Raw genomic sequence first — 21,067 nt, forward strand, 5'->3', positions numbered from 1 at the left:
CAAATAGGGAGCGGGAAAGTGGAGGTCCATGGCCATGGGGCCGAAACCCAACAGGCGATGGCGCTGGCGATCTGCCTCGATGTGGCAGGCGGTGGCGTGATCCGTCCGTTCCGCCGTGCGGCCCGACGCCCGACGGCTTCCTCACTACGACAACGTCCTCGTGGGAGTGGGGCGCGGTGTTATACAAGCACATGGCGGTGCGGCTACATGTGGTCTTCCTTGGGTCCACGCCGTGCCGGACACTGCCGATCGCCCTCAATCCGAGTCCGTTGCATTTATACACGAGATATAAATACATGTATATCTGGCATTTTGATATCATGTATTTGTAGTGTTAAAGCACTTGCATTTATAAGATACCAGTATATCCAACACTTTGATATCATGTATTTGCAATATTAAAGCACTTGCATTTATACACAAGATAGAAATGCATGTATATCTGACATTTTGATATCACGTATTTGCAGTATTAAAACACTTTCATTTATACATGAGATAAAAATACATGTATATCCAACACTTTGATATCACGTATTTGTAGTATTAAAGCACTTGCATTTATACAAGAGATAGAAATACATGTATATCTGACATTTGTATTCCCACATCGACCCATCTTGGACATTCAATGCAAGATCAAACGAACATCTATATAAAGAGCAAGCACATCGGTTACCATCAATCCCATCAAAGCACTAATAAAGAAAAGATTAATCGTCTTAGCTATGGCGTTCAATAGAGCACAACTGTTGCTTGCTGCCTTCACTCTGGGTTTGCTCCTCATGTCCCACAGTAAGTTCAAATACTATCGTAAGCTCAGCTAAAAAAAATACTATTGTAAGCTCATCTCACTAGCTCCAATCTATACATATCATAAGCTCATGGCTACACAATTATATGAAGTTTCTATCAGTGTAAACATTTGGCCGATTGACCATGGTGGTATCATGCAATTACATATAGTAATAAATTCTTGGGTGTTAAATTTTGTATGCAGGTGCAGAGGCTTACCATGGGTTTTGTCACTCCATTAGCAAGACTTACAAAAGAATATGCACTGACAAGGAGGACTGCTCGAAGGCGTGCATACGCGAGAACTTCTATGATGGCTTCTGCTCCGACATTGAGATTGATCATCACGTGTGCGTCTGCCGCACAGAGTGCATGAATGCACTGCCGCCACAATATAACGTACCAGAGTTGGCGCCATCCAAAGGGCGATCAGAAGCAAAAGTCATGCCCGCAAGAAAAGTCTCCATAGGCATGTACAATTGATTGAGTGGTTAATTTTTACGTTTCAGTAGGAATGTTCAGTTTGTAAGATGAATCACCGAAGAGTAATAATAAGAAGGAAAAACATCTTCAATTTAAGTCGTTGCTTAAGTGAACTGTGGTTGGTTTTTATAATCTCCTTTGTTGTCATGTTTTGAAGTCATTATTACTTTGGTCATCTCTACATCTGCTACAAACACAAGCTAGTACTCAATCCAACAATAAACACCAACATGAAAGCCTTTAGGAACCGGACTCAAATCAACGAAACTATCAAACTGAAATTATGTTGTCAGTCCAACTATTCGTTGATTCTCACAATTCAATAGTAAAGATAGTTTGAACAAGGTGGGCGATTGATTTGTAAAAGGAGATCTCGGTTTTGGTCATCTCCACAACGAGGATGCCTTGTGGGGTGGGGGTGGGGGTGGGATAGTGGGGGTGAGAGTGAACTTAACTATCGTATCATTAGGGGATGTTTGTTTGAGTGTAACTTTCTGTCGGGACCCGGGGTCTACGCACGTAGATCTAGCATGTAACAAATCATATAAGCAACACGAGACCTCACACACCATTCAGAACTGCTGCCACCTTACCTTGGTCGGACCGTTTGCGTCTTTTGTCTCGAACTTATATGAATATGTCGCTAGCAAATACATGACAAAGTTTCCAGTTCGACATGGTTAGTTGTAAACCAGGACGGGCTCAATCATAAAGAGGTTGAAGCAGTGCCACTGTAGAGCACATGTTGCTCGAACACTGTGTTCGTGAGCCACAGAGAACTACAAGGGCTCATCGAAGCACAACAATACATTACTCTATAAGAAAGAGTGCCAGCGAGTGTACAACTAGGTGTCGAACCCCACACATACCGTGCATTTCAATAATCATACACACATTATGCACGTGATGTGTTGATACAACAAGGTATCATAACATAACTCTACGACTCAAAAGTATTTATTCAAAGCTCTGAAGAGCCATACATAACAGAGTATTACAAGCAGGGGTCACATGATCCAACACTCAAGCATTCAAGCAACAAGGAAAGCAAATATGTCTAAGTACAGACAAGTTTAACAAATGGCTTAAGAAGCCTTGAACTAAACAAACAACCCAGGCACCAGATTGCCACCCTCGGACCTCCAAGCTACTCGGCGATGTCAACAACGAACTCCACGTAGAAACCGCCATTGAGTTTAGTGGTCTCCTCTACAACAATATTGAACATATAAACCTTGAAGAACTGCTAGACAGGACCGAGCCATCCACGTCGCCCTATAAACTCTGGTGCCACCGCCTGTTAATTCCGTGCCCCGCCGAGGGCATATTCGTCATTTCGCATACAGGAGTATAAAAGGCAGCCGCTCCGGTGGAGATAACCTACCCTTCTGCCCATCCCGCACTCACGCCGCGCCTGTCTCCTCTCTCTCCCGACCGCGCCCGCCTCCCTGCCCCGCCGGCGTCGTCTCCTCCACCCGGCCAGCCGCCGCCGCACCTCCTCCACCCGACCAACCGCCGCCACTCGCGCCCGTCTCCTCCGGCCAGCCTCCGCCCGCAAATCGTGCTAGCGAGACGAGCAGAGACCCCGCCTCCCCCCCGCCCCCCGCCTCCTCTCCTGCCGCCGCCACCTCCTCCCCGCGACCCCGCCTCCTCCCCTGCCGCTGCCGCCTCCTGGGCCTCGCCCTCCCCGGCTCCCCGTGACTCCCGCCTCCCCCCTGCCACCGCCTCCAGCCCAATCCCCTCACAGGCGCCGCCCCGACCTCCTCTTTCCCTCAACTCCCCCAACGCCGCCACTTGTGCTTGGCAGAAGGAGTGGCTGCGGTGATGGCAGATGTGTGAGGAGGACGGGGAGGAGGCCGTGGTCATGGCGGCGCGATGGATATCGTGTTCGGGCGGCGCGGTTGGTCGAGGCGGAAGTGCCAGCGCGCGGGGTCGCAGTCGAGCTGGGCGTGAGGAGAGGGAGGAGAGGGATGGGAAGAGTGGGAGGCGCAAGGACAGCGGCGCTCGCCATCTCATTCCCCATCTCTTCTCGTTGCACGTCCCCCGTGAGTTCCTCTTTCTAATCCCCTTCCTCTCCACAAGTTATCTTTTTACTTTCTGAAATATGTATGTTCGCTCATTGGGCGGCCATGGATGCTAGAGATGGAGGCCCGGCTCATTGGACAAGATGCGATGCCCCATCTTCAGCTTGCAGGTTGCTGATTTTGGTCCTCTCCTCTTGCTGGTTTGCTTTGATTAGTAAAACAAGCTGCACAACATGTGTTTGTGAAGATGTTTCTCACGGATGAAACCTTTTTTATGCCTAGATCTGCCTTCTTTCTTAGGAGCATATGCTTGCTGAGACATTACGGTCCAAATTTCATAAATAAGGTCGTGCATTTTTCTGCTTGGGTTCATTTCAATATCTGGAACGTGTGTTCCTTGTGTATGCACACTATTAGTCTTGAATCTCTACCAACCGAATTTAGGACTTGGTATCTAATATAGGAAGGGTAATTTGTTCCCAATCTAGGCCTCGGATGCACAACTTCTCCATCTTGCTCATTTTCTTATGTTCTGGTTTGTGTTATGTTGCCATATGTGCAGGTCGAGGAGGACCAATCCTAGACAGCCACGTGGCTGCATTTCTCCCAAGCAAAGGAAACGGTCAGTTACATTTTGTTTCCTCCCTGCCCCCCATTTTGTCTGGGCTGAAGTTTAGTTGTTTCTTTATGAGTTGGGGTTGAAGCCCACTATGTCTGAACCTTTAGGGAAGTTCCTTAAGAAATTTGTTGGCCCTGTGAATGTGTGGGTGGCAAGGAAGGAGGATAAGCTCAAAGTGAAGGACGAGTACATCAATTATATGGTAATAATCTTATGTTTTTCTTTTAGCTATTGTGTGTGTATTTTGTTTTTCTGGCATGGCATCACAAACTGAATAAATTAAAAATATCTGCGTATATTCTTCACGACCTCTGATAAGATGATTAATGCATTCTGAACTCTAATGATTTTTGTGGTGAAACATAAACTTCTAATGGTTGTTCCTATTTGTGTTGCATAAATTTTGGTTTATGTTAGGCATTTATAAAAGCGATATGGCCTAGGTCACTCTTGCCCTGACACTGCTGACAAGTATGTAAGCTAAATTTGAACTATCAAGATTATACGTCTGTATGTTCAAGCTCAGAGTCATGCAAGATTATACGTCTGTATGTTCAAGCTCAGAGTCATGCAAACTGAAAATCTCCTGCCTGTTTTGCATGTGATAAAGTTGGCTTAGTTGATACAGACAAATACAATGTTGGACTGTACGCTGGTAATTATGTTTCAATGTTCTGTAAGGTTACTATGCATGTTCAGTTCAAATTGTATTTTGTTAGTGAAATATTGCAAGCTCGCTAACATTTTTTATCTTCCAAATCTTTAAACCATGCCATGCCTGACGATCTAGATGGTTTAACCTTTTCTATTGGCAGGATAGGTCTGCCTATATGTTCCTGCTGTTTCCATCCACTCTCCTCTTACTGAGATGGTGGGTGTGGATGGGTGCCTTCCAGCATTGACAGTTCAGGTGTACCAGGTATTTGTTGAGTACTTTCACATACCCTGAGTATATTTCCTCTTCTCATCACTTCATTGTCCAATAGAATTGATCAAAAGACTATGTTTCCACATTGCAGGCTTGGTTATTATTCCTCTACACAAGTTTTGCTTTGCAGGAGAATGTGTTGCTTGTAAATGGAAGAGATATCCGTCCTTGGTAAGGATCAAAACTTTCATCACTTGATATATAAAATTGTAGACTGCAGCATTCAAGCAATTCTATTTTTGAAACTTGTCCAGTCAAGTGTGCTCAAATTTTAATAAATGTCTTTATTTGGCTCTCAAATCTGGCATCGACGCATCTGTTTGTTTTGTTCCGGCAAGGCCGTGTTTAGTTTGTTCTCTAGCTCTGGCAAAATCAATTTCTTCTCCAAAGCATGCCCATCTGATCATAATGTGCTGCTATATTTTCAGGTGGATATACCATCACTATTTAGCAATGCTAATGGCTCTTGTTAGCCTTACTTGGGAGATAAAGGGATAGCCTGATTGCTCGAGTAAGCAGGTATATGATATTTTTATAGAAGTTGGTATGTTGCTTTGCTGTTAATCCCAAATTTTAAAGACTATAAACTCACAGTCTGGCATTTTTGCAGAGTGGGGTACAACTTTTCTTGCGTTGGGCAATCATGCAAGGAATTGCAATGCATCTACATAATAGGTACCAGCGTCAAAGATTACGCACCCAAATTGCTCTGGGAAAGGTGAGGCCTTCCTTTGATTTAACAAGTTCAGGTTGCTTTTCATCCTGTGAAGATTTGTCCTTCCCTAACATTCTTCAGTTTCCGGTGTTTACAGTTGTTGAGGAAAATTTTGTTACTCACTTTTTCAGGTATGATCTTTTGATAGTAGATTTCATTTAGGGTTATACCATAATCAATTTGTTGAAGGACCGAAATAACCTATATTTCCATAGAGATTGTGTGGTAGCTTAAATTGAACCATTGTTTTCTGTTTTCGTTCACTCATGCAATATTACAATTTTTTTCAATGAGTCGTATTGACCAATGTGGAAAATCTATGACTTTGCAATGCCGTATGATTCTTCTCTTGCCTTGTGGTTACTTCTTTGCCGAGTAGGCAGTTAAATCGCCGAAAGAAATTCTTGGTGAGCTTTCCCACCACTTGTTTGTTGTAATGTCTTGCTCAAAGTAGAATTCCTTACTAATTTGCAGATTTCCCTCAAATGATTAAATGATTCTCCCCTAACATAAATGTGCCGACAAAAAATGTTCTTTTCCACTTCACTACTTTGTAGATGTTGAGGTATGGCCTTGGAAGGTAGGGAGAGGCTTAAAAGATGTAACGACAATTGAGCTGTCCGTTTAGTGAATTCGGTACTGCTGTTCCATGGAATGTCCAGTGGGATGTTTGAATTTTATGGTTATTTTTTTTGCCATGTTGAATAGTCGATGCAGTGCATCAGTATTTTCCATCTACTAAAATTTTGCTTTATCGTTATGCATGCTTGTTGATGTTCTGCTCGATTTTGTGTTTGGATTATAAATGTGACGTTTCTAAGCTGTTAAGGTAAAGTTGCCTTGATTTAAGTTTGTGTCCAGAATACATGGTTGCTTTACTGAAGATGTATCACATATGCTACATATTACTGTGTCCAGTACAGTTTTCCTGTAGCAAAGCTTGTTAGGCAATTCCAAAAATTGACTTCCAATACAGGATTTATTTTGTCTTTTCTTGAGGTCAGTGCATATTGCACACTTCTATGTAGTGTCTCCGACAAAGGTGTGGAAACATGCATTGACCATTTTCTGGACATAATATTCCTGTCAGATGCTTCATATACAGAATATGCTTCATGCTGAGATGATTTTTCATACAGGTGCACGCTTAAAAATTCAGAGTTGTTACATGCTTGAACCATCCAGGGCATCGAAGTTCAGTCAAACCATCAAGGTACCAAAATGAATCTTCTGCTATCATTTTTGTTATTCCTAAACCTGTAGTTACGGAGATCCATGAGTTTCATAGAACATATAAACACTGGTGGGCAACCCGCCGTTCTGGGGGCCTTCCCGCGCGCACGATCGCTAGCCGTTCGATCAGCTTCTTCGATCGTTTTTCACCCTCGATTTTTACTATTCACTTCTATCTTTTGTTACAACTTTGACTGCTTTACCGGGTGGCTGCCATTGGGCCCATAAAATCATTGGTCCACGCAGCAGCGGAGTGCTCGTCAACTCGGTCTGTGACAAGCAGCAGCAGCAGCATCATGGTCTACCCCCTTCCACCCTCTCTCAATTTCCTCTCTTCGCTTCCCTGACCACGTCTCATCTCTGTTGGGTCAAGGTTGGGTTGGAGCTACAGCGGCCAGCCACCAGGACGACGCTGACGGCCAAAGAAAGCTCCTTCCCCACCGCTGACAGCCAAAACCGCTCTTGTGCTTATCAAGGTCCCTTTCACCTCTCTAACCTCTGTGTTAAGTCCGTCTGGTTCTAGGCCGATTAAGGTTTTTCGTTTTGTTTTTGCTTCCACTCTGTTTGATTTAAGCGTGGTGGTCAGATCCTCTTCAGATGTCCAGTAGAGACACCTACCCATTTCTTCTCTTTTTTCTCTTGAGAGGAGAGGAGAGGATGCTAACTAGCGAAGTACTATACTACTATATTTCAAACCATAATAAGGTCCTTCGGCAAAAACAAAACAAGATTTGCAGCATCGCAGTAGCAAAATTCCAGCATCCACTAGCCACACAAAAAAGTATGTGTCCAGTGGTAATATAACGAGAGAGGAATTCAAGGATTAGTTTATTATTAACCTATGTAGTGTATGCACTGGTAGTTGATGGAGTTTCAAGCAACAAGCATGGAGCACCTTCTTCTTTCTATCATGTCACTTACCTGATAATTTGGTAATTCTCTCTGTAATGTCATTCATATACCTGATAAATCCAATTTCTTTGGGGCTCTCTGTCATTCATATGTTCAGTGATGCAATATGAATTATTATGTAGAGGTTACTCCAGTCCTCACTATTCTTCTATTTGTCTCTGTTTAGTGTTTTTACTTTTTTTTATCAGCGGCATAATAGATAACCATATCTACATTTGTCTCTGTTTTCTGTCAGGTTAGTCAATGTATAGGACTGCGCTTTTGTGTGTCCTTTTCTTCAAGCTGTCATTCAAGAGAAGAGAGGAGCAAGGCCTTGATCCAGACTCGGGAGGAGGAGGAGACAAGGAGCAACACCTATTTTTATTGTCCGTCAAGCCCCATTATACTTTGCGGTTCCAGCCACCTAGTCACTAACTTGAATGAGTAAGTAGACCATTATATATGATGGTCTTGCTTCCTTTTGTGATCATGTATCTATGTTAGATCCGGTGAGAAAAGGCGGCTTCCAAGCAGAGGATGCGGCAGTGTTGGCCACGTTTGGTTTTCATAAGCTAATAATGTATCCCTTCCTGTCTACTTCCTTTGTGCACAACATTGTAACTAAGCATCTATGTACCAGCAGTAAAGACTTGGGTGTCTGAATATTCTCACAATAGTTGTCTCCCTCTCGCCCTTTGCGCCATTGGCACAACGAGTCATCTAGTATTAAGAAAACGTCAGCACAAAGGTACTCAACAAGACTTACATCCGAACTATCTACTCGTGCATTTAGGTATCAATGAAAGGGGTTGTGGGTTTTGTTGCAGAAATATCAGCTTTGACTCTTGGCTAACATGAACTATGACTCAGGAACACAGTGTTCAAGCAACATGTGCCAAATAGGTGACACTCTTGGCTAACCAGTAGTTTGATCAAGGTAAGAGAGCGCACAAGAGTCCTTCATCTAGCTAGTCACCACATCAAAACACTACCCTGGATTCTCTCTTGTCTTTCCTACAAGGCAATCCAAAGTACTCACACTTATCTGGACCATTTTAAAGTGTCTGATAAAGTTTTCGATGAACAGTATAAGTCTCCAAGTAGTCCTTATCCATGGACATGGCTATTCAAATAGATTGATAACCCTACAGGGGTATACTTCTTCACACATGTGTCCACCACTTACCACTATGTACTCGGTGCTACTTGTGAGTTGCGTTGGGATTTCCTCGAAGAAAAGAGGATGATGCAGTTCAGTAAAGATAAATATTTCCCTCAGTTAAGAACCAAGGTTATCAATCCAGTAGCAGAACCACGTAACACCTCATGAACATCACCTACACACAAAATAACAAATACATGCACCCAACGCAAACAAGGGGTTGTCAACCCCTTGGTGGTTAATTGCAAGGATCAAATCTCGTAGTGATAGATAGATTAAAAAACACAAAATAAAATAAAAGTAAATAAAGTGCAACAAGGTATTTTTGGATTTTAATATATGATAAAGATAGACCCGGGGGCCATAGTTTTCAGTAGAGGCTTCTCTCTTGAACATAGCATACGGTGGTAATCAAATTACTGTTGGGCAATTAATAGAAAAGCACATAGTTATGATGATATCCAAGGCAATGATATATATAGGCATCACGTCCGAGACAAGTAGACCGACTCCTGCCTGCATCTACTACTATTACTCCACACATCGACCACTATCTAGCATGCATCTAGAGTATTAAGTTGATAAAGAACGGAGTAACGCCTTAAGGAAGATGACATGATGTAGATAAAACCCAATTAATATGAATAAACCCCATCTTTTTATCCTTAATGGAAACGATACAAGTATGTTTCATGTCCCTTTTCGTCACTGGAATTGAGCAACGTAGGATCGAACCCATCACAAAACACCTCTCCCATTGCAAGATAAATAAATCTAGTTGGCAAACCAAACGGATAGATCTGAGAGAAATATAAAGCTATAACAATCATGCATAAAAGAGTTCAGAGAAGACTCAAATAATATTCATGGATTATCTAATCACAAACCCCCAATTCATTGGATCCCAACCAGCACACCGCAAAAAAAGGATTACATCGAATAGATCTCAAAGAACATTGAGGAGAACATTGTATTGAAGATCAAAGAGAGAGAAGAAGTCATCTAACTACTAGCTATGGACCCATAGGTCTGTGGTAAACTACTCACACATCATCGAAAGGGCAGCAAGGTTGATGTAGAGGCCTTTCGTGATAGATTCCCCCGTCGGCGAAGTACCAAAAAAGGTCTCCAGATGGGATCTCCGAAGAACAAAAACTTGCGGCAGTGAAAAAAGTATTTGGGGTGGCTCTCTAATGTATTGGGAATATTTTTGAATTTATAGAGCTGAAATTGGGTCAGGAGGTGCCACGAGGGGCCCACAAGCCCAGGGGCGCCCCGCGGGCCATGCCTAGCAGGCTTCTCGCTGCCTCGTGGTACTTCAGGTCTTCTCCCAAAACTTCTAGGGTCCCTTCTAGTCCAAAAAAATCGTCAAAAAGTTTCATAGCATTTGGACTCCGTTTGGTTCTGATTTTCTGAAAAACTAAAAACAAGCAAAAAAAACAGCAACTAGCACTGGGCACTAGGTTAATAGGTTAGTCCCAAAAAATGATATATAATTGCATACAATTGCATAATAAACATCCAAGATTGATATTATAATAGCATGGAACAATAAAAAATTATACATACGTTGGAGACTTATCAGCATCTAATTCTGCTCGTCCTCGAGTAGCTAAATGATAAAAACAGAATTTTTGATGTGGAATGCTACCTATCATATTCATAATTTAATCTCTTTTGTGGCATGAATATTAAGATCCGAATGATTCAAAGCAATAGTCTATAGTTTGACATAAGGACATAAATGCTCAGGCATACCAACAAACAATCATGCCTTTCAAAATATCAATGCTAAAGAACGTTCCTTACAAAATCATATAGCCTTGTCATGCTCCATCTTCTTAACACAAAATAAAAATCATGCACTACCCCAGTGTCAGCCAAGCAATTGGTTCATACTTTTTAACGCGCTTTAACTTTTTCAACCCTCACGCAATACATGAGCGTAAGCCATGGATATAGCAATATGGATGGAATAGAGTGTGGTGGTAGATATGATATGGAAAAGACAAAAAAAGAGAAAGTATCACATCGATGAGGCTATCGACGGGCTATGGAGATGCCCATCAATTGATGTCAATGAAAGGAGCACTACTGGAATCTGGCATTTTGCCGTCTGCCTCCTCTTTGTCGTCTGCCAGTTAACGGCAAAGAGGCTCTTTGCCGTCCGCTTTGTATAAGCGGACGGCAAAGGTCCAGCAGGCGGACGGCAAAGAAAGGGCCCAGCTAACGGCCGTCTCCCCCTTCTGCTATGCGCACCCTTTGCCGTCCGCTAGCGAACGGCAAAGAACTTGCCCCCTCTCTGTCTCTCCGGCCCCACCCCCCCTCTCTCCCCTCTCTCTCACTCCACCCCGCGCCCCCAACTCACCCGCGCCCGCGCCCGCACCGCCACCGCCGAGCGCCGCCGCCCCACCCCACCGTGGCACCACCCCGCCACCTCGGAGCCCTGCGGCCCCGTCGGCACCACCGCCCGGTGCCCCCTCTGCCCGGCCAGCGCCGCCCCGCCGCCGCCCGGACACTGCCGCCGCCCCACCCCGCCGCAGCACCACCCCGCCGCCCCGGAGCCCCCGGTGCCCCCTCCGCCCGGCCAGCGCCACCCCGCCGCCCCGGAGCCCTGCGGCCCCGTCGCCACCACCGCCCGGCGCCCCCTCCGCCCGGCCAGCGCCCCTCCGCCGTCGAGCAACCCCACCGCCCGGCGCCCCTGGGCCCTGCCGGCCTGCCGCAAGCCGTCCCACCCCTGCCGCAGGTGAGCCCCGGCCGCACCCCTCTTCTCCTCTTTTTTCTGTTTTTTTCTTCTGTTTTTTTAGTTTAGATTACTTTTAATTTTGTTTTAGATTTAGTTTAGTTTAGATTACTTTTAGTTTGGTTTTATATTTAGTTTAGTTTAGATTACTTTTAGTTTGGTCTTAGGTTTAGTTTAGTTTAGGTTTATGTTTAGTCATGAAAAAAACTAAGAATAATTAGAAGAAGAGGAGGAGAAGAAGAATAGCTAGGTTTAGGTGTAGTTTTTTCCTGTTTTGTTTTAGGTTAATTAGTGATAGGTTTAAGAAGGGGAAAAGGAGAAGAAGAAGAAGAAGAAGAAGAAGAAGAAGAAGAAGAAGAAGGAGGAGGAGGAGGAGGAGGAGGAGGAGAAAGAAGAAGAAGAAGAAGAAGAAGAAGAAGAAGAAGAAGACGAAGAAGAAGAAGAAGAAGAAGAAGAAGAAGAAGAAAGAGGAGAGGAGGAGGAGAAGAAGAAGAAAGCTAGAGGAGAGGAGGAGAAGAAGAAGACCACAGACACCCCGACCCCGACCCCGACCCCGACCACTGACACCCCGACACCTGACACCCCGACCACCGACACCCCGACACCCTGAGACCCCGACAATCGACACCCCGACCCCCCGCACCCCGACCCACACCCCGACCCCGACCCTGATACCCCGACCCCGACACGACACCCCGGCACGACACCCCGACCCCGACACCCTGACACCACACCCCGACCCCGACCCCGACCACCGACACCTGACACCCCGACCCCGACCACCGACACCCCGACACCTGACACCCCGACCACCGACACCCCGACCACCGACACCTCGACACCCTGAGACCCCGACAATCGACACCCCGACCCCCCCACCCCGACCCTGACCCCCGACACCCTGACACCACACCCCGACACCCTGACAGCACACCCCGACCCCGACACCCCGACACCCTGACACCCCGATCGACCCCGGACATGATGATGATACAAAAACATCATATATATTTTTGTTGATCGGGTGTATTTTATTATGTTCATGATGATGGTACACTTAAATTATATACATATTATTATGTTCATGTTAGGTATCCAAATTTTTTATGTTGTACTAATTTCGTTTACTTTTTGTCATTGCAGGTGTTAACAGGATGGTGGGCAAGGGTCCAGAGCGCCCCGAGCCTCCTGCGAGCGCTACTGGGAGGGGTGGTTCCATTATTCCAGCCCAGCCCCTCCGAAGAGCGCTGCTAGACAGTATGCAGACAGCTGCGGCGGGCGCTTCTTCTTCGGCTGGGAGAGGTCGGGGGAGGACGAAGAAGGCTGGTAGAGGTGGACGTGGCAGCGGGAGAGGTAGGAAGGCTGCTACGCCTTCCTTGCCGCCACCCTCAGCTGATTCACCCGACCATAGGACTGCTCCATCTGACGTGGACCCGTCTCGGACTCCGGTCCATGAGCCTCCGGTCGCTGATCCTTCGCCCCACCAGACTCGGGTCGCCGATCCTTCGCCCCACCAGACTCGTGTCGCCGATCCTTCGCCCCACATGAGTCCGGTCCCAGAGTCTTCGTCCCAGAAGACTCCGGTCACGGGGTCTTCGTCCCAGAAGACTCCGATCCCGTAGTCTTCTTCCCATGAGACTCCGGAGGCTAGTGGCCCGGAGGATGGTAGCGAGGACACCTTTTTAGATGATAGCTACAGCGACGACGAGCTGGTTGAGAAGGGCAAGAAGGTCTACAAGCGTGGTTGTACAAAGCTCTCGCCCGTGCCGACGACCCCCGACCAGAGGTGGTTGATTGCGCCTAAAGGGTTGAAGTAAGTGCATTTACTATTTTTTAACCTTTTGCCTTCATGTTCCTTCAAATTAATATCTAATCGTTGGCCTTGTCATACTGCAGGGGCTAGGTACACCCCCGTGGTGTCCGCAGGCCCAACCAGGTCCTTGGTGTGCTTTGCCGGCAGCACTTCCCTGGGTGGGTCACGTTGCCCGGTGAGGGTCAGGTTGCACAGCTAGCACTGACCTGGGAGCTGTACTCGGTTGCCCCGGCCCCGCCGGAGGAGAGGGTCGACGGTGTCTTGTGCGAGACGGTGGCCGACATTGTGTTCCGTCGGTTTTGGGGAATTTATCCTTTACAAAATTAAAAATCAACACTACCTAGTGATTGTACTAATCAGTGTTGTCTTGTTTGATTGCAGACCTTCTATAGGGTTTCAGAGGGAGAGCAGGAGGCCGCGTGTATGGTTGTCGAAACCGAGTGCAAGCGCCTACTTCAGAACTTACGGCACGAGGCTCGGGTGCAGGCCGTTTGAGACTACTACGCCTCGAAGGGTATTAGAGGGCCAAGAAGAAGTGTCGCGGCAAGTTTCTGAGTAAGGAGAAGTACATGCAGGTAATTACCTATTCTTAAGGCCTTGAAATTAGTTTTCTTGATTTGATTTGTAGGCGTAGCGCTGAAATTTCTCTTGACTCACTTAGGTGCCCCCGAGATGGTGTGTGGATAAGATGGACTGTTGGGAGGCGTTGGTGGATGCGTGGTGCTCTCCCCAATGGCTAGTCGAACACCATAGGGCCAAGGATAAGCGCGACCAAATGGAAGGTGTGCCACACCATCAAGGGAGCTCCAACCTGTTTGAGTACGGGGATAACTGGGTATGTGGTTTGCTATATGATTCATGCAATTTCATTCTTCATGCTAGCATTTATCCTTCCAAGATGACTTAATATGCTTAGTTAGTTAAAAAAAGGCATAACTACCTTGGATAGTTCATTTATGACATATTTAGCTCTAAAATGACATAATAACCTTTAGATAGCTCTATAAAATGACTTAATATGCTTTAGTTAGTTAAAAATGGCATAACTACCTTCGATAGCTCAATAACGACCTAATTAAACTAATCTTAGCTAGTTCATTCATGACATAATTAGCTCTAAAATGACATAATAACCTTAGATAGCTCTATAAAATGACTTAATATGCTTTAGTTAGTTAAAAATGGCATAACTACCTTTGATAGCTCAATAATGACCTAAACTAATCTTAGCTAGTTCATTCATGACATAATTAGCTCTAAAATGGCATAATAACCTTAGATAGCTCTATAGAATGCCTAAATATGTTATAGTTAGCCAAAAAATGGCATAACTACCTTGGATAGCTCAATAATGACATAATTAGCATACTTTGGTAAAAAAAATGGCATAATAATCTTAGTTACCTCGAAAATGACCTAAACTTAGCTTATTTTCCTCGAAAATGACATAATAACCTTTCTTAGCTCCAAAATGACCTATTTACATAGCAATATCATTCTTCATGCTAGCTTGAGCCCTTAACTAATATTTTGTTCCTCTCTCTCAGGCGCACCACCACAAGAAGCCTGTGCCAAATCTGTTCGACCTCTATGGCATGGCCCATATGGCCCCGTACAAGAAGGCCAAGCCATTCACGGAGTCTGACCTAGATCATCCAGAGAGCTTCACCAACATCTCCTCCCACCACAAGCTTGTGAAGTACAGAGACGAGGGGAAGGCGAGGAAAGGGGAGGACTTTAACCCGAGCCAGGATCCTTTTGATACAGAGCTGGTGATGATATCTAGTGGCGGGAGGTCCCATGGCTCTCAAGCCATTGGTGATGGACTGATACGTTGTCCTAGGACTCTCCCGCAGATCAAGAAGCGCCTGAGTAGCTCTGATCCTGAGATAGCGCCTCGTGCACGGCCCGCGGAGCTCGCCATGGCGGTTAGTTATACGGACTCTCTCACCTTTCCTCCATTACATTGTGTGTGCATCCGTCGACGATTACAATGCTAACGAGGAGTGGTGTGTTGCAGGCATTGGTTGAGAAAGAGAGATTGAAGACCCAGGCGCTTTTGGAGGAGGCAAAAAGGGAGGCGGTGGAGAGGGAGAGGGAGATGGAGGAGAGGATGGCTAAGCTGTTGGAGGAGGAGAGGAACCGGAACGAGGTGTCTAACCGGGCCCTATACGAGCTCATCGTGGTACGGTTCTCGTGCATATTAGCCCAATCATGCACGTAATGTTCGCATTACTAACTAATATGACTGACTCGTGAGAACCAAATGTGCAGACCATGTGCGAGAAAAACGGTCAGGCCCCTCCGCCGATGCCCCAGATTGCTCCGGCGACCACGCTGAGTTTGATTTGAATGGTCCTTAGTTACTACTATTCACATTTCAGTTTGCATCATGCTAACGAGACATTATTGGAAATGATCTTTGGTTCAGCATGGCTCCCGACAAGCATCGACCAATCCTTCTGCGTCTGCCAATGCCGGAACCCCGACCGGTCCTTCACCTCCGTCTGCCACTGGCGCAGCCCCGACCATTCCTACACCTCGGTGACAACGGTATTTTTCTTCTTATTTAGCCTGTTTAGTCCATTTTTACATAATTTAGCCTATTTAGTCCACAAATGACATAATAAGATGAAGAAAATCAAGGAAGAGGAAGGAAAGAAGGAATAGGAAGAAAAGAAGAAGAGAAGAAGAAGAAGAAAAGAAGAAGAAGAAGAAGAAGAAGAAGTTTCTTCTTCTTCTTCTTTTCCTCCTCTTACTTATTTTTATTCGTAAATGGCATAATAACCTTGCTAACCTCATAAATGTCATATACTTAGCTTGTTGTCCTCTAAAATGACACAATAAGCTTAGTTAGGTCAAAAATGGCATAATTAGCTACGTTAGCTCAAAATGGCATTTTTCTTCTTATTTAGCCTATTTAGTCCATTTTTGACATAATTTAGCCTATTTAGTCCACAAATGACATAATAAGATGAAGAAAATCAAGGAAGAGGAAGAAAAGAAGGAATAGGAAGAACTCCTTCTTCTTCTTCTTCTAGTTTTCTTCTTCTTCTAACTTTCTTGTTTCCCATTTTGCAGATTTAATTCACTATATGGAAGCTTGCATGGATGGAGTGCTTGTTTCCCTGTTCTTCTTTGCATTTGTATCGATGAATAATGTGGAACTTGTTATATGGATGCATGGAACAATGTGTTGGATGAGCATTGTGATATTACTGTAAGATGTATGGATGGAACTGTGTTTCTTATGTATGTATGTTGTCATGGATGGAGCTATGTGTTGGATACATCATATGTCTGTTGTGCCTATGATATATATATATGTGTGTGTGTGTGTGAATTCCTGTGAAATTAAATGGATATAAATAAAAACAGGGGATATATAGCCTCTTTGCCGTCCGCTAGCAAACGGCAAAGAGGACATGTGGCAGCTACCTGTAGAAACTGGGAACACTGGCTGCCTATTTGGTCAGTTTGTCGTTTGCTGGCGGACGGCAAAGACCTTTGAATCTTTGCCGTCTGCTGGCAGACGGCATAGCTGGCCACGTTGCAGCTTCCCAGTGTTGGCCTAGTTGAGCTCTTTGCCGTCTGTCAGCGTATGGCAAAGAGCGACGTTAACCCCCTAACGGCTCTGACCCCACCCCACTGTCGTCCATTGTCTTTGCCGTCTGCTGGCCTCGGATGGCGGACGACAAAGAAGGCCTTTGCTGGCACGTGTTAAGACGGACAGTTTGCCGTCTGCTGCCAGACAGCAAAGAAGTTTGCCGTCCGGGATATATGCCTTTGCTGTCTGCCATGGCAGACGGCAAAGAATATGATTCCAGTAGTGGAGTAGGGATTGCCATGCAATATATGCACTAAGAGTTATAAGTGTATTAAAGCTCAAAAAGAAAACTAAGTGGGTGTGCATGCAACTTGCTTGCTCTTGAAGACCTCGGGCAATTGAGGAAGCCCATCATAGGAATATACAAGCCAAGTTCTATAATGAAAACTTCCCACTAGTATATGAAAATAAAAGCATAGGAGACTGTCTATATGAAAAACATAGTGCTACGTTGAAGCACAAGTGTGGAAAGGATAGTAACATTGCCCCTTATCTCTTTTTCTCTCATTTTCTATTCTCTCTCTCTTTTGTTGGGCTCTTTTTGGCATCTTTTTTTCTTTTTTTCGTCCAGAGTCTCATCCCGACTTGTGGGGGAATCATTGTCTCCATCATCCTTTCCTCACTTGGGACAATGCTCTAATAATGAATATGATGATCATCACACTTCTATTTACTTATAACTCAAAAAATTACAACTCGATACTCTATATGAATGCCTCTGGCGGTGTACCAGGATGTGCAATGATCTAGCATAACATGTATAAAAATGATGAACGGTGGCTGAGCCACAAATATTATGTCAGCTATATGATCATGCAAAGCAATATGACAATAATGATGTGTGTCATAAAAACGGAACGGTGGAAGCTGCATGGTAATATATCTCGGAATGGCTATGGAAATGCCATAATAGGTAGGTATGGTGGTTGTTTTGAGGAAGATATAAGGATGCATATGTGTGATAGAGTGTATCATATCACGGCGTTTGGATGCAACGACGAAGTTTGCACCACATCTCAAGGTGAGAAAGGGTGATACGTTTCCAACGTATCTATAATTTTTTATTATTCCATGTTATTATATTATCAATCTTGGATGCTTTATATACATTTACAAGCAACTTTATATCATTTTCTAGGACTAACCTACTAACTTAGTGCCCAGTGCCAGTTGTTGTTTTTGCTTATTTTTTACTTTGCAGAATATCAATACCAAACGAAGTCCAAATGCCACGAAACTTTTTGGATTTTTTCTGGTAATAAGAGACTCTGGAAGCTTCTGGAGGCCATGAGAAGATGGAAGAGGGGCCCACTAGGCACCAGGGCACTCCAGGGGCCTCTAGCGCGCCCTGGTGGGTAGTGGGGCCCACGAGCATCGTTTTGACCTACCTTTGCCTCTATAAATACTCTGAAATCCCAAAACCCTCAGGAGACTCCACGAAATACTTTTTCTGCCGCCACAAGTTCCAGAACCACGAGATCCAATCTAGAGGCCTTTTCCAGCACTCTGCCGGAGGGCAAAACGATCATGGACGGGTTCTTCATCATCCTTGCTGCCCCTCCGATGATGCGTGAGTACTTTACCACAGACCTACGGGTATGTAGTTAGTAACTAGATGGCTTCTTCTCTCTTTTTGATCTTCAATACAATGTTCTCCTCGGTGCTCTTGGAGATCTATTTGATGTAATGACTTTTTGCGGTGTGTTTGTTGGGATCCAATGAATTGTGAGTTTATGATCAGATCTATCCATGAATATTATTTTGGTTTTCTTTGAACTCTTTTATGCATGATTGTTATAGCCTCGTATTTCTTCTCCGAATTATTGGTTTGGTTTGAACTAGATTGATTTTTCTTGCCATGGCAAGAGGTGCTTTATGATGGGTTCGATCTTGCAGTGCTCAATCTCAGTGACAGAAAGAGACATGACACGCATGTATCGTTGCTATTAAGGGTAACAAGATGGGGGTTTATTTCATACGTGAGTTTATCTTGTCTACATCATGTCCTCTTGCTTAAAGCATTACTCCGTTCTTCCATGAACTTAATACACTAGATGCATGCTGGATAGCGGTCGATGTGTGGACTAATAGTAGTAGATGCAGGTAGGAGTCGGTCTACTAATCTTAGACGTGATGCCTATATACATGATCATTGCCTTGGATATTGTCATAATTATTTGCTTTTCTATCAATTGCCCAACAGTAATTTGTTTACCCACCGTATGCTATTTTCTCGAGAGAAGCCTGTGACGCCCCCGATTTGACCGTACACTAATCATGCACGCAAATGTGTACGATCAAGATCAGGGACTCACGGGAAGATATCACAACACAACTCTACAACATAAGTAAGTCATACAAGCATCATAATACAAGCCAGGGGCCTCGAGGGCTCGAATACAAGTGCTCGATCATAGACGAGTCAGCGGAAGCAACAATATCTGAGTACAGACATAAGTTAAACAAGTTTGCCTTAAGAAGGCTAGCACAAAAGTAGCAACGATCGAAAAGGCAAGGCCTCCTGCCTGGGACCTCCTAACTACTCCTCGAAGCCGAACTCCATGTAGCATCATCCTCGGGATCTCTAGCTCCTGGACTCCAGCATCTGGTTGCGACAATCCGGTATAGAAAAAGGGAAAATAGGGAGAAAAGCAACCGTGAGTACTCATCCAAAGTACTCGCAAGCAAGGAGCTACACTACATATGCATGGGTATATGTGTAAAGGGCCATATCAGTGGACTGAACTGCAGAATGCCAGAATAAAAGGGGGATAGCTAGTCCTGTCGAAGACTACGCTTCTGGCCATCTCCATCTTGCAGCATGTAGAAGAGAGTAGATTGAAGTCCTCCAAGTAGCATCGCATAGCATAATCCTACCCGGCGATCCCCTCCTCGTCACCCTGTTAGAGAGCGATCACCGGGTTATATCTGGCACTTGGAAGGGTGTGTTTTATTAAGTATCCAGTTCTAGTTGTCATAAGGTCAAGGTACAACTCCGGGTCGTCCTTTTACCGAGGGACACGGCTATTCGAATAGATAAACTTCCCTGCAGGGGTGCACCACATAACCCAACACGCTCGATCCCATTTGGCCGGACACACTTTTCTGGGTCATGCCCGGCCTCGTAAGATCAACACGTCGCAGCCCCACCTAGGCTCAACAGAGAGGTCAGCACGCCGGTCTAACCCTATGCGCGCAGGGGTCTGGGCCCATCGCCCTATGCACACCTGCACGTCCATTATCATCTGAGATAGAAGTTTCATTATCATTGTCAGGAGGTTTCTCTGTTTCGGGTTTACTAGAAGCATGCAAAGTCCTATTATTTTTCTTCTTCTTTTTCTTTTTAGAAGGACTAGGTGAACTAGTGTTATTTCTTTGTGAGTCTTATAAAATTATTTTTGGGTGTCCCTCAGGATAAAGTGGTTCCTGAGTCATTTTACCTCCTCTAGTTGCAACTCTGACAGCAAAGTCATGTATATTATTATTCAATTCATCAAGCAATTCTCTTTGAGATTTAGCAACTTGTTCTAACTGGGTTTGAACCATATAAGCATGCTTTCCAACACCTCTAACATCATTTGATATTCTAAATAACAAGTCACTCAAGCGAGCAATCATATCAGAATTGTATTTCAATTGTTTCATAACATTTGCATTGAAGTGATCTTGTTTTCTAATATAGTTTTCAAACTCATAAAGGCATTGGATAGGGTGCATATTGTGAGGATTGACATTATCACTGAACTTCATTAGAGCATTTACCTCTACCACCTTAGGCAGTGGTGGTGTATCAAGCCCATGTATTTCTTCAATAGGAGGTAAATTTTTAACATCCTCAGCTTTAATACCTTTTTCCTTCATAGATTTCTTTGCCTCTTGCATATCTTCTGGACTGAGATATAATATACCCCTCTTCTTTGGAGTGGGTTTAGCCGGTGGTTCAGGAAGAGTACAATCATCATAATTTTTCAATATGTTATTCAATAATTCTTCAGCTTGCCCAACAGTTCGTTCCCTGGAAACAGAACCAGCACAACTATCTACGAAGTCCCTA

General features: G+C 44.7%; 1 long non-coding RNA gene and 1 pseudogene across 1 annotated transcript; both read left to right on the forward strand.

Annotated features, from left to right (window-relative positions):
- Positions 1-604: 604 nt before the first annotated feature.
- LOC109748103 (uncharacterized) lies at positions 605-1,374 on the forward strand. Its single transcript, XR_012181054.1, has 2 exons — positions 605-795; positions 1,001-1,374. It is a non-coding gene; the product is annotated as an uncharacterized lncRNA (long non-coding RNA).
- A 1,318-nt stretch (positions 1,375-2,692) lies between these two features.
- LOC109748099 (uncharacterized) lies at positions 2,693-8,362 on the forward strand (annotated as a pseudogene).
- The last annotated feature ends 12,705 nt before the right edge of the window (positions 8,363-21,067 follow it).

Source organism: Aegilops tauschii, chromosome 3 (assembly GCF_002575655.3).
Source record: "Aegilops tauschii subsp. strangulata cultivar AL8/78 chromosome 3, Aet v6.0, whole genome shotgun sequence".
In the NCBI taxonomy this organism is placed as follows: Eukaryota; Viridiplantae; Streptophyta; class Magnoliopsida; order Poales; family Poaceae; genus Aegilops; species Aegilops tauschii.